Below are 14,288 nucleotides of genomic sequence, written 5' to 3' on the forward strand. Positions count from 1 at the left end.
TTTTGAAATAGATTCACCTCCAACTTCACCTCCACCTTCATAACCAAAGCGCCCCAAAACAGGAGCCTAAGAGCATCTACACTCGCCTTCTCAAAACCACGGGACAGTCTGTCCGGTCACAAAAACATGATCTTATTGGGCTTTCCAAACTGACCATGGGCGTCTGAGCTGAACGTCACCGCTCAAAACCAGCCTAAATCTGGTGCGGGTTTGGGGAGGCCCGGACGCGCCTTGGCGTGTCCGTCACATTGGACCTGCCCATCCTGGCCAACCCGGATCCCACATATATCCCACATTCAGACGAAACATTATCTCCCTCTCCTCCTCTCCTCGTCCCATCTCCTTCTGATCTATGGCGAGGGATGGCAGTAGCACTGTCCCAAGTGGCTGATCCCGCCATATATATCCCACATCCGGACGAGCAAAAAGAGCTTGGCAATGTCGAGGAGATGACACTGCGGGGTCACGGCTGGACCGAGGCAGCAGCGGTGTGGGTGACATCTTTGCCTCCTCCCATCTAGCGCCTGGCTTCGGCCATTCCGTGCCCCTGCAGGTATGTCGCGCCCTCTCCGCATGCTCTACCAGCTCTGGCAGTTCCGCGCCCCTGTAGGTATGCCACCCCTCTCCACATGCTCTACCAACTCCGGAGGGCATCCCCGACCACCGGTAGGTACTCGTGCCCTTGCCAGCACCGCCACGGATGAGGACACACGAATCCAAGGCATGGTCTGCCCGCAACGAGCGGCAGCGAAGGAGGTGTTGGCCGCGCGCCAGTGGATCCGGAGAACGCGCTCCGACGTAAAAACGCCAAAGCGCTCCGACTCGCCATCAAGCAGTCGGAGAGTGAGGCAACAACAGAGGCATGGGGGCAAGGCAAAGGCGGCCCGACTTGCCAGGAAATGGTGATTTCCTCTGCCCTTTTTTGTCTCTTTGTTTAATCTAATGTTTTTATGTTTAGTATAGTCTGTTGATGAAGATTATTTTTGGTTGTCCAATGACTGCTAGGATGTGAATTATGTCGATTATGTCTGAACTATGTCTTTTGTTGGTCTACGTAGGTTTATAGTAGTTTACATTGCATGAGCTGCATGATATATAAGGGTTCAGATATGTGAGGGGCCGGCTGTGGAGGCAGTAAAATAAGGGGTGACAAATCACGATTCGTAGGCACGTCCGGACGCATCCACATACAATATAAGAGCCGAATTAACTACACACACTACTAAGCCAAAAACCGGCTCGAAGAGAAAGCCATGGCCCTCGTACAAATTAACCCGCTTTCTTCTCTTTGTTTTCTTTTGCGGGAAAACTTCTGATCTACTCATTTTCAATTATGTCAGTACAACGAACACCAGAAATAATAAAAATTACATACATATTCGTAGACCACCTAGTGACAACTATAAGCATTGAAACGAGCGGAAGGCGCGCCGTCGTCATCGCCCCTCCATCGCCGGAGTCAAGCACAATTTGTTATAGTAGACAATCGGGAAGTTGTTGTGGTACAGCCCCATAGGACTAGTGCACCAGAATAGCAACTGCCGGCGATGAAGAATAACGTCGATCGAAAGGATTCAAACCGAAAACACACGAACGTAAACGAACAATGACGAGATCCGAACAAATCCATCAAAGATAGATCCGCCAAAGACACACCTTCACACGTCCACCAACGATGCTAGACGCACCGCAGGAAGGGTAGCTAGGTGTGGAGACTTTTATTGCATCTTCAGAAAATCGTCCCCGTCTGGCCTTCCTGAGCAGGATACAAACCTAACTAAATCGAAAAAAACGATTAGAAACGGAGGCCTCCCGCAGGCCCTTGCCAGAATCCACTGCACCCCATGGCTCTAAAGCCACCGGAGACGAGGCGGGCCTGCGGCGGCACCGGCAAGAGGCGGGAACCATAGCTTTTGTTTGGAGGAGGAGGCGGCGGCTTCTTTCTTCTCTCTGTTAGAGCGTGTACGGCCGTCCTAACATCTCTCACCGACAAGAGGAGAATAGTAGTACAGTAGTATAGAGCAGAGCATAAGCAGGCCCACCACGCAGTGTCTGTCCACCCCGGGGTCGGCCGGGTCCCACCGGCAAAGCAGCGCGCATGCACATGCATTGTACAGATTTGGGCCACCAGCAGCTCTTAATTAGTTTGATTTGCTGTCAAGTAGAATCTCGTCTCATCATCAATCCATTGATCCCAATTAGGAGTATTGTATAATCCGCTGATTTGACCCCACCCAGCGGCTGCAAGTTGCACCACAAAGTATCTAATTGTATCTGCAGCACTAGTCTTAAGTCTTAACTAACCTCGATCCTCGTTGATTCCCTCTCTCTCTCCCACTCTCTTTGTACCTAAGTACATGCTGTACCAGTACGACTGTACGAGTATGCGTACCCAATTGTTCTTAATCCGCTGGCTGTGGACCTGTGATGCATACTCACATGGCTAAGATGTGGCCCCACCCGTGAAGCTACAAGGAGGCCAAACGGGCTCCATCTGCATGCATGCATGCTGCTGCTCAAAGTGATATACCATACATGCATATTATCCACAAATGGACTTATGGACACATACATATCACCCATCAATAATGCCCTTCCATTTCCTTCCTAGGTTTTTCCCCTTTCTACTACTAGTTATCTGAAAAAGTGAAAGGAGGAATTGTCGTCACAACCCACCGAATCGGTGCCCCCATATGCCAGCCTCACCTTACCGCTCAAGCACCCTCCACCATGCCTCCCCTTTCGAGCTCTCCCTCTCGCGCGGATGGACACCGAGGACCAGGTAAGCGGCGCTCTTTCTCCAGCCATCGGTTGACGCCGTCGGCGATTCGAGTCTTCCTCTTCTCCGGCCTGTTTGGCGCCTCTCCTTCGAACTGCACTGAATGTGTATGTAAGTTCAATGACCCCCTTCTATGTACTCGTTCTACCTATCTGTGAGCATGTGATAGGGTTAAATCTGTGACCATCTTATGGCATTGTACACTGCTGATCCGTGAGAATGTGATGTTCTGGTAGCTAGTGGTGATGGATTTGTAGCATGCTAGCTAGGAGTTGTTTTCTTGCCCGGAAGAATTGATAGCTTGTGGTGATGGATTGGTTGTATGCAAGTATGGAAGTATCTGTTTTAGTTTGTTGAACTCCTTGGTATGATTTGAGCTGTTGTGTTGAACTAGATGATCTGTCAGTACATGTGTAGTGTTTGTTCATACTGTCCATACGTAGTGCTCGTTCATACTGTCCATGTTTAGTACTCTTATTATGCTCGATGTGTAGTGTTCTCCACTCTTGTTGATGCCCTTGTCGTGTAGGACATGAGCAGGCAAGAGTTCAGTCAGGCCCTTGTCGTGTCTCAGAGCCATTTTCGCGCCATCTTCAAGGATTCTACGACATGTGACCTTGGCTATCGATGACAAATGCAAAATCTAGACCGACCGTTGGATCAATGGTAGATCCATGGCCGAGATCGCCCCTCTCATCTTCGCGGTCACCTCTTGACGTCATCACAAGATACATACTGTCCAAGATGGCCTTCACCTACGTTCCAAGGTGCAGGATATCCACGGGGTGCTAGGACCACCCATTGGAAGATTACGTGGAGGCCATGGGCCACTCTTCGCGTTGAAATCTTCCTCTGGCTTGCCATGCAGGACCGATGTTGGATGGTGGAACGCTTTGCCCGCCAAGGCCTACCCCATGAGGCGACATGTGCCTTCTGCGATCAAGAACCAAAAACCATGCAACATATCTCGCAGGTTGCTCATTCTCCAGGCAGGTCTGACATAAGATTCTTGGTTGGGTGAGGGCTACAGTTGAGTTACCGACCTCACGGATAGGAGAATGGCTATGCTCGACGTTCCCATTGGTTGGACCTACACCTCTCTCGGATGCGAGGAATATTGCTCTTCATTTGAAGGAAGTAGGCAGAAGATGCGATGAAGGTGTCTCTTGTGCTATCGCTGTCACGACGATCGTGAAACTAGCAATGGCGAGGAGAATGAAACTCAACTTGGTTTGACCCATATCGTGGGATATATTCACAAGTTGTTTGTGACCACACCTCGTGGGAATGGTCTATATATATATATAGGATTCACACCCTTGGAAAATTGTGTACCATTAATGCTAGGATATTTTAGTGAAATATGATCATGCCGGTGTCACCACTTCTTTTCAATCTCAAATCTACAATTAATCTTGGTTTGCCCATCACGCAATTAAAAATTAATCTAAACAATTACAGGTTTAGTTTTGTATACACATAGTTAAATGGATTTCATACTAGGCCACTAGGGTCATGGTATTGTACATTCGTACATTAGTGGTTTTCACCACTTGACTCGATTGGACATTGGTATTAGAATCATCTCTTTCATCACGCGCTTCATCCGCACCATTAAAGCAAATCAAAGAAAAATATTTTTTAATAGATCATAATGCGCCAGATTTGCGTCATTGAAGCAAATCACGCGAATCACATGTATATCTTTATTGCTCTTTTGTATTATTATTTTCATGATTATTGATAATGAAGTCGATCCGGAGCAAGAAATATATTTCTCGATCTTGAATGTTTTAATTTTGGTGATTTGTTTTAATAATGTAAATCTGGCAGTTGATGAGGCTTGCTACTGTGATGCCAGGAAAAATGGTGAATATCAAAGTAGTCTACAAAACACACATAACTCAGTATGTACGTGTATATGTGCTATTTGCCGGCCCACATGCGTGGTAGAACTGATAGACCCCTTGATATAAACCCCTTCTCGTTCTCGTGTTGCATTGATGTCAAGGGGTGTACAAAGTACAAGGGGTATATTGACATATTGATGGTAGGCATGCCTATTACCAAGGTATATAGAAGTCCTAGTCAGCTAAGTCCGTGGTGGAGTCCTCCTTGGATGCCTTCTTCCTTGCCTTGGTCGCCAATTCTTACAGATCCCCTCTTCTTAAGGGCCCATGGACCAGACTAATGGTGCGAGGCCTCCAATAACTTGAGCCAGCCTGTATTCTTCTTTGAACTCGACAGCTTCTAGTCGGGGCACATGTGAGCGTGTTGTATTCTGCAAGGTTGACGAGGCCTTGATAATTCTTGAAGCGTACTGGTAGATAGACTTTGGCTAACACGATCCTGGAAGTCGGTCATATTAACTAGGAGCTGCCACCGCTAAGTTACGTACTGTTTCGTCCTTCACCCACGCTCGCTGCTGGCCTCCGACTCTGTTTTCTGGGTTGGGCGTAGACTTTACCATTTGAACACTAAAAGGCCCGCTCCAAGCCCATGGGCATCTATCGTTCAGGATACACACTCTGCTCACATCCACGTCTGGGAACCAACTTCAGCCCTACTAGGTGCACACTCCCTCTTTTCAGCCCTCTCTGAAGATTTCTATCCTCACAAGATTATGCTTTCCAATTTCTCAGGTTGTGCTAGGGAATAGGGATGAAAGGATGCTGAGCGTGTAGGTTTTTTGCTGCTCGGATTGGCCACATTACATCACAGGTCGCTTGCCCCTTGCATTTCTTTCAGATTCCTATTTCATAAAATTGCTATTTGATTATGATACATGCTTACACAAATTGGTTAGCAGTGCGACATGCACATGTTTCTAATTTAGGATGGACATAGTACAAAAGCCAATATCATCATTTTACTAATTTATTTGTTTATTTCTATTTTATCAGTACATTGTAGTTATTTTCCTGCAGCATGCTGCCTGTTTTCAGTCACCCTGGATTTCTCCTATCCCTGAACTTATGTTTAATTTTTTTGCAGATTGCTCTCTGGATCGAAAGGTTCTTCAACTTCTGCTTAGTAGGTCTCTTGCTCCTCGGATTGGCTTCAATTCATTTTTGCAGCGGTCTCCTGCTTCTTCCATTGGTATGCGAACATATGCACCATCCATATTGTTCCATGCATATTAGATACCGTATGAATTTCCTACCCTGGATTGTTTTGTGTGATATATTTCTTCAATCATATAGGCTACAATCTGCTTCCATTTAAGTCAATTTTGCCCACATGCTTTGCAAAGATGGATAGCACCGCAAATTCTTCTACAAATCGTGGTAGCCATTCAGTCCAACGCGGTCGTGGGCGCCCCGTCGTCAGTCATAACCAATTGTCATACCTGAAATAAACCAATCTGCTCCTTCTGATAACCGCCGCCGACGTACACAACTTAGAAATAGAGGTTAGTTAGGATATTTTTGTTCCTTATACATGTTTCCATCAACCTATGCTTCATATCAACTAGCAAAAACATCTACAGATGAATGTTCAGTACGCCGACGATTAACCGGAGAGTCCTCTACGTCAGCTTCCCAAACACCAAATTTGGCATTAATCCATAATCGTAAGCTCTTATTATTTACCAATTAGTGTATTGCTGATTGAAGTCTCTTTTTTGTACAAATTGAGAAAAATATACATGGCCTATCTTTCAGGAACTATCTTTCAACCCTTAAACCTTGGGGGCCCACACATTCATACAAACATTGTGGTTCTTTGTTTTGGTATGAAGAGCGTATCCCAGAGAGACATACTTCTGATCCAACATATAATTTGTGTTGTAAAGGAGGGAAAATCTTGTTGAAACCATATGATCCTCCTCCCCAGCCTCTATTGGATTTATTAACCTCACAGAACACTGCAACTTCAAACCACTTTTTTGATCATATCTGGTAGTATAATACCATGTTTGCGATGACTTCAATGGGTGCTAAAGTTATTGAATCCATAAATGATGTCCGAGCACCCTATGTTTTCAAGATTAGTGGTCAAGTCTGCCATCATATCGGTTCTCTAATTCAACCTGAGAATCGTCGACCAGAATATGCACAATTGTACATCTATGATACAGAGCATGAGGTTAGAAACCGCATAAATATTACTGCATCTTCTCGGCCTTCATCATCTCGGTCTTCGTCTGCCCGGCCTTCTTTCAATGCTAATCAAGATATTGTCCAGTCCCTTATATCGATGCTTAACACCCATAATCCCATAGTGAAACTATTTAGAACAGCACGGGAAAGATTGAATGCAGATGCTCCTGATCGGTTCTTTATCAGATTATATGGCAAACCTGACGCACATGGAGACATCCATAGTGCTCCGGTCGCATCTGAGGTTGTAGGGTTGGTTGTTGGTGATATTGGGTCAACTGATGTTTGGCGGGACATTATAATAGATAACCGTTCATCAGGATTACAACAAATCAATGAAAAACATTGCAAGTTTATGGCTATGCAGTATCCTCTATTATTTCCATATAGAGAGGATGGTTACCATGATGACCTCATGTACCGCATCTCGCCACAAAGTCAATCTATAAGCCATCAGAAAGTAACTATGCTAGAGTACTATGCAAATAGATTACATGATAGACCATGTGATTTCAACACGCCATTGAGAGGTAAAAGATTGACACAAGCTTATGAAGTGGATGGTTATTGCTGTGTTGAGGAGTATCGTATTGCATTCTATCGCAAGCCCGGATTTCAGAAAAGTTATAGATCAGCACCATAAAATGACTTGGCCAATTCTGTCTCAAGAGGTAATGCATCCGGTTCTTCAGTTGGTCAAAGGATTATATTACCATCTTCATTCACCGGAGGCCCGCGATATATGTACCAAAATTATCAAGATTCCATCTCTATATGTAGGAAATATGGCTGCCCAGATCTCTTTGTCACATTCACTTCAAATGCAGCTTGGCCTGAGATAGTAGAGGCTCTATCATCCATTCCAGGGCAACAACCTTCTGACCGTCCAGATATTGTCAATAGGGTATTCAAAATGAAGCTAAATATGCTAATGGATGATATTAAAAAGAAACAATTCTTTAGACCAACGAATGCAGGTAATTTGTCTCCCCCACATCATTAATTGATTTAATGTTGCATGAATCCAACATTTCCTTTACGTAAATAACATGCCTATCTTTTGTAGTCATCTGCACCATTGAATTTCAGAAACGTGGACTCCCTCATGTCCATATCATCATATGGTTATCCAAAGATGAACCCGGCCCCTAGATGCGAAAAAGATAGACTTTCTTATTTCAGCTTAGTTGCCAGATCCTGAAACTGATCCAATAGGTTATGATGGTGTATCTTCATTCATGATACACAGGCCCTATGGAAATCTAAATACTAAATCTCCCTGTATGTTTGAAGGAAAATGCACAAAATTATATCCTAAAGATTTCTGTGAGCAAACAACTATATTGGAGAATGGTCTCACACAATATGCTCAGCCAAACAATGGAATAATTGTCAACAAAAATGGAGTTGACATTGATAACAGATTTGTTGTTCCTCACAATGTGGACTTGGTAGTTAAATATCAAGCTCACATAAATGTAGAGAAGGTTAATCATGATGGCATGCACAAGTATCTTTTCAAGTATGTCACAAAAGGATTTGATTTTGGCAGAACTAAAATCCATACAAATTCTGGATCATCCAATTCATCAAGTGAAGTAGTCAATGAAATAGAAAATTATCTAGAATGTTGTTGTATCACACCAAATGAGGCTGCTTGGCGCTTGCTAGAGTATGATATTCACTATGCAGACCCTTCCGTAGAAAGACTTCCAGTTCATCTTCCATTTGAGAATAATGTAATTTACTCATAAGATGATGACCTTCAAGAAGTGATTGAAAATCCTAGGAATATGACAACTAAGTTGACTGCATGGTTAGAAGCTAATATGCAACACCCTCGGGCTAAACAATATACCTACATAGAATTTCCTGAATATTTTACATGGCACTCCAACTCAAATGGCAAATACTGGGATTATCGTCGTGGTTCTAGAAGAATTGGCAGAATTGCTTATGTCAACCCTTCCCAAGGGGACCTTCACTATCTACGTTTGTTGCTCAACATTGTCAAAGGTCCAACCTCCTTCGCTCAAATTAGAACTATAAATGGCCATGAATATCCTACATTTTGTGCTGCATGTGAGGCTTTAGGTCTCCTTGGTGATGATGAAGAATGGTCCAATGCCTTAAAAGATGCCACTCAATGGGCCATGCCTTACCAGTTACTCTAACTGTTTGTCACAATTTTGCTCTTTTGTGAGGTAACAAATCCTAGAAAACTTTTTGATGACCACACGTCAAAAATGTCTGAAGATGCAGCCCATCAATTGAATCAGAACCGTGGTCAAGCTAGCAATCCCTTAGCCGATATATATATTTCATCTTATCTTTTGAATGAATTGGATAATTTGCTAAGAGATGCAGGATATTGTTTATCCCACTTTAATTTGCCGCCACCTGATGAAATTGCTAATATTTCTGGACAAAATAGGCTACTACTAGATGAGCTCAATTATGATGTGCCTGCTATGACTGCCACTTTAAATGACAATCTTTCAATGCTGAACAACCAGAAAGATGTTTTTGATGCTATTTACAATTCTGTGATGAATGGTGAAGGTCAAACATTTTTTGTTTATGGATATGAAGGAACTGGAAAAACTTTCTTATGGACTACTTTGCTTAATTCTGTAAGAAGCAAAGGGAAAATTGCATTAGCAGTTACATCATCGGGAATTGCTGCCCTACTGCTACCAGGGGGTTGAACCCCATTCCTGTTTTAAAATTCCATTAGACATTTCTCAGAGTTCCATGTGTAGTATAAATAAAATTACACACTTCGCAGAACTTATCCAGAAAACTTCTCTTATTGTATGGGATGAGGCCCCTGTTAATCATGGATATTGTTTTGAAGCATTGGACCGTACACTTAGAGATATATTATGAGAAACAAGGCAAAATGCAGAAAATAAGCAATTTGGTGGTATAAATGTTGTGCTTGGTGGAGATTTTCGACAAACACTTCCAGTAATACAGAATTCAACAAAACCCCAAATTCTGAGGTCCTGCATTGTTAATTCTTATTTATGGAGACAATGTAAGCTTCTCGTGTTAACTGAAAATATGAGGCTGAAGTCAGGAAATCTCTCCACCTCACACAGAGAGGAGCTAAGTAATTTTGCTGAATGGCTTCTTAGGGTGGGCAATGGAATAGAACCTATTGTTTCTGTCCCAAATGATTCTAGTAACTCATTTATAGAGATTCCAGAGTCTTTGCTTCTATCGTAAAATTGTAGGAACCTTGATGGATTGATATCATTTGTCTATGACTTAGGTTCTGAGCCAGCAAATATTTTATCATATTTGTTTCAACGTGCAATTTTAACACCTACAAATGAGGTGGTTTCAGATATAAATACCAGAATGATTTCTCAGCTAACAACGTCTGAAATATCTTTCTATAGTTCCGATTCAATTGACGATAGCACTGCTAATCATTCCACTCTTGAAGCATTATACCCAACAGAGTTTCTAAACACAATTCCGATGCCCGGACTTCCTGACCGTAAGTTGCACTTGAAGATTGGTGTTCCAATTATGCTTTTGTGCAATCTTGATCCATCAAGGGGACTTTGTAATGGTACTAGGCTGATTGTGACCCAATTGACAAATCGTGTGATTGAAGGTGAAATCATAACAGGGAAGGCTACAGGTTCAAAAGTATATATCGCACGCATTGTCACAACATCAACTCACTCAAGGTGGCCCTTCAAATTGAGATGGCGCCAGTTTCCCATGCGCCTTTCGTATGCAATGACAATAAACAAGAGTCAAGGGAAAACCTTAAATAGAGTTGGAGTTTATTTGCCATCTCCAGTGTTCTCTCATGGTCAATTATATGTAGCATTTTCCAGAGTTACTTCACCAAAGGGGTTGAGACTTCTAATCGAAAATAATCCGGTTTCTTATGAGAATTGCACCCATAATGTAGTCTATGTTGAAGTTTTTAGTCAAATTAATAGACTATGAAACTGAATAAAGGAATTTCCTACATTCAAGTGCGTTTACCCTACATAATTATCTCTCCATTTCATACATCATTATTATGCAATTACTTGCTTCCTTTTCAGGAATATTACATCAATGGAATCCACTACAGCCGTTAAAACCATCACTCTTGGTCAACAGAGTTATAAGGTATTTGGACGACTCTTGCGCCTATGGGATGCAATAAACATGAAATCCAAGTTTGCAGATCCTCTCATCAGCATTGATGGTGTCCTTTTAGATGAAGATGTAAGTCCATCATTATTATTTCTATTTCCAACATAATACTAATATTATTGCACAAATGTACTACTGATTTTCACATCCTCATCGAATATGATAGCAGGGCAATATGGAGCAGATCAGTGTACCCAAAAAATTCCAAAGACAATTATGCCCCTTACTCACAGAAGGACATGTCTACATCTTCAATGATATTGCAGCTATTGATATAAAAAACAAAACCCATATATATCACCACCAAAACTATATGTTGCAATTCAAGCACAACACTAAGATTCACCGACTTGAAACCAGAGGAACAAATATACCAAAGTTTTCCTTCATTTTTTGTCCATTTGATAATCTACCAAAAAAAGATACTTTTGCAAAACCACTTCAAGGTAACACTTGCATTTCCTTTTTTTTCTTTCATACTAATATTAAAACATAAATTAATTTTGTATGTGGTTTCTCTCTCCAGATGTAATAGGAGTCATTAGCCACGTTGGGCCATTTGATTATGCAAGTCAGACATCTACAAATAAACTCAGGAAAATCAAAATTCTAAACCTAGAGTATGTTTCTCCTACTACTACAGTGTGTTAAAACTTTTCCATCCCTATACACTTTGTGTCAACAAATGTTTGTTCCACATATGCAGTGAACAGACACAAGAAATACGTCTTTGGGGCCACCATGGTGAAACATTTGATGAAGAAACATTACTCAAAAAATCACAAGAAGGCATTGTAGTTGGCATTTTTGCGGGTCTCACAGCTAGGAGCTTTCTAGGCAACTGCTCAAATATTCTTTCTTAAAATGACTATAAGAGCCAAAACTAATACGACATACAACCATATATACATATAGGTGCCCTGCATGCATCCTCAACCTCTGCAACAAAACTTTACATTGACTTGGATACATCTGAAGTTAAAAACTACCAAACCAGGTCAGCCATTCTCCTTTCTCCTTGCAACTACTACCTTCTTTTTCCAAAATCTAACATGCTGACATTTTTCCAAAAACTACCAAACCAGGTCAGCCACGACAACAACTACCTCAGGTTATGCATTTATCTCCTATTCAAGCAGCAGGGAAAATGTACACACTTCAACAAATATCAGATATGCCCACCTCAAATTTTTAGGTCAACATCATCTTATCTACCCTATTATTTGTATATCAGTGAACTTCCATAGCAGATTCTCAGTGCACCCTTTTTGCAAACTCTTAGGAAGGAGCTACCTACAACACCATTGCAAAAATTAAATCTATTGTACCTTCAACTAAATGGTACTACAAAGGATGCAAACATTGTGATAGAGCATACAACAACAATTCAGATACTCCAACATGCCTTTGCACAAATTCATCTCCAAAGCCATTGTACGATCTCTTTTTTCATAGAACATTTGCCTTCATTTACATATTATGTTCCATATAAACAACTATCAAATTCTCTAGGTACGAGCTACCAATTACACTTAGAGATGACTCAGGAGATTTAGATGCCATTGCTTTCTCTAAAATTGCTGAAGAACTGGTTGAGCGAGATGCCATCTAAGCTTCTCAAAACATGAAAGTTGAAACCGCGGAACATGTGACCGCCCTAGATAATGCCATTGGGAAAACCAGATTGTTCTACATAGGAATGAAGGTTGATTTAGTATCCAGATTCCCAATAAGTTATGTCATAAAGAAAAGCTTCCCAGTTGACAATGCACAAATGCTTCCCTCCATAAAGGTTAGACAATTTTCATCAATTCAGAAATTAACTCCTTCCTAATTACAACTGTATTACGTAAAATATTTAATTTAAACCATTAAATACTTCGAGTCAACTCCAAGCAAAAACTGGTGAACAGTCCATCGTCATCAAAGGGCATCCAGAGGTTTTCCATCAATCACAAAATAGAAGTTACACCCTCAGTCTACACAATGTTTACCAAACTTTTCCTGTTCGCGGTCCGAGGAGCCTAATAGAAATCCACTTGGGCAATAGTATGCCTCCCCCTTGCCATTCTGCAACTATGGACACCGACAAAAACATAAATAGGTAATACTTTTTTTAAAGTTCTACTAAAGAACATTCAACTTACATTCAATATGGAATTCAAATGGTGATTTTTGGTTGCAGGTACTCTTCAGCAAAAAGAAGCATCGAATTTACAGAAGATTGAGCCACCAACAAAGAGGGGTACTAATTGATAACAATATTTCCTGTTTATCATTGAAGTTCTATGAAAAGTGCATCTTCCTGTTTACATGCCAGTCAACAAATAGCGTACGCATTGATAACAATATTTCCTATTTAAATGTCAGTCAACAATAGGAACATCAACAGGGACATCTTTAGGATACACAAGTGCATCTCCAGGTTGTCAAAAAGCATAAGGAAGAGTACGTGCTTCTTCTCATATCACATAGAAATATGAGATTCACAATCTAACTTTCTATCATCAATCAAACAGCATTGCAGATAACAATATGAAAATGAACAACTATGAAGGACAAGAGGATAACAGTAATAAAAACACATAGGTACTATCAGTTCTCATATCGAAACAAAATTATATAAAGTTTTTTGGACCTTTGCTACAACAATAACCTTACCAATAATGTTGTTCTATTAACATGTAGGGCACCGTCAACAACCATGCAAGGATAGGGCATCTTCCAGATGCATAAAAAGAACATACGGATTGCACCACCTTCCATTGAAAACTACCTCCAAACTATCATTAGAACTACTTCATGATCATCCTAAGCATGTCGTCATATTACGACTAAGTTTATGTAATATGTCTGAATTGTGAAATCTATGGATTTGTATGCACTTTTATTAAGCTGATTATGTCAGTTTTGCTTCCAACTCGTGTCAATACTTTTCCTTACAATTGTTTCAAATATATACTATCTTCCTGTGACGTTTTGTCCTCAATATATACTATCTTCCTGTGACATGTTCAAATGCTAGAAAAATTAAGGAAAGGTCATGTCAAATTTTTTAATCAAATTCCTTGCAAAGTTTTTTGAGCTGATTATGTCGGTTGTGCTTCCAATTGGTCTCCATAATTAGGCTTCTCTAAATATTACTATAAAATTAAGAGTTTGCCATGTCAAAAACTTTGGTCACATTCTTTGCAAACTAACATCCAGCTCTACCTCAAATAATTAAACAATATGCGTCA

The 14,288-nt window shown here is 41.3% G+C and overlaps 2 long non-coding RNA genes across 7 annotated transcripts; both read left to right on the forward strand.

The window, feature by feature from the left end:
- The first annotated feature begins 12 nt into the window (after nucleotides 1–12).
- On the forward strand, nucleotides 13–13,310 carry LOC125542231. 6 transcript variants are annotated; one of them, XR_007297821.1, is made up of 10 exons: nucleotides 2,172–5,349; nucleotides 5,422–5,500; nucleotides 5,774–5,878; nucleotides 10,956–11,121; nucleotides 11,216–11,495; nucleotides 11,576–11,669; nucleotides 11,756–12,483; nucleotides 12,562–12,841; nucleotides 12,963–13,153; nucleotides 13,235–13,310. It is a non-coding gene; the product is annotated as an uncharacterized LOC125542231 (long non-coding RNA). The 6 variants fall into 6 exon arrangements; XR_007297817.1 differs by having other exon boundaries at nucleotides 11,756–12,244; nucleotides 12,332–12,483; nucleotides 12,562–13,153; XR_007297818.1 differs by lacking the exon at nucleotides 2,172–5,349 and adding an exon at nucleotides 13–902 and having other exon boundaries at nucleotides 12,562–13,153.
- Nucleotides 13,311–13,418: 108 nt separating this feature from the next.
- On the forward strand, nucleotides 13,419–14,067 carry LOC125542233. The gene is made up of 3 exons (XR_007297822.1): nucleotides 13,419–13,497; nucleotides 13,569–13,638; nucleotides 13,738–14,067. It is a non-coding gene; the product is annotated as an uncharacterized LOC125542233 (long non-coding RNA).
- The last annotated feature ends 221 nt before the right edge of the window (nucleotides 14,068–14,288 follow it).

The sequence above is a fragment of the Triticum urartu genome, chromosome 3 (assembly GCF_003073215.2).
Source record: "Triticum urartu cultivar G1812 chromosome 3, Tu2.1, whole genome shotgun sequence".
Lineage (NCBI taxonomy): Eukaryota > Viridiplantae > Streptophyta > Magnoliopsida > Poales > Poaceae > Triticum > Triticum urartu.